A 354-nucleotide genomic window follows, 5' to 3' on the forward strand; every position below is an offset into this window, starting at 1 on the left:
GAAAGGAAAAATTGAAATTGCATCATATGACCCCTTTAAGTCAAATAAAGAGCAGACAACGAGTTGTATTAGCAACACTTCAAAGTTTGAAAATACAACTTTCTAACAATCTCTATCCCTTTTTAATTCATTTTACTTACTAACTAATCAACTAACTAACTAAAGACTTAATAAGGCTTGGATATCTCTACTCCCAACCACTGCAATATGGAAATAACATTTACTGTACCTTCTGATCACACTGCAAAAAAGGCGATGCTCTTCCTCAGCATTTTTGTTTTGGTTTCCACTGCAAGTGTCAAGTCAAGTCAAGTCACCTTTATTTATATAGCGCTTTTAACAATACAGATTGTG

General features: G+C 33.6%; 1 protein-coding gene across 2 annotated transcripts in view; it reads right to left on the reverse strand.

Moving 5' to 3' along the window:
* The window catches only part of LOC107679253 (potassium channel subfamily K member 1-like), a 6852-nt gene that overhangs the window by 952 nt on the left and 5546 nt on the right, over positions 1–354 (reverse strand). The gene's annotated exons all lie outside the window — the stretch shown is intronic.

This window comes from Sinocyclocheilus anshuiensis, unplaced genomic scaffold, assembly GCF_001515605.1.
Source record: "Sinocyclocheilus anshuiensis isolate Anshui unplaced genomic scaffold, SAMN03320099.WGS_v1.1 scaffold1644, whole genome shotgun sequence".
Taxonomy (NCBI): domain Eukaryota; kingdom Metazoa; phylum Chordata; class Actinopteri; order Cypriniformes; family Cyprinidae; genus Sinocyclocheilus; species Sinocyclocheilus anshuiensis.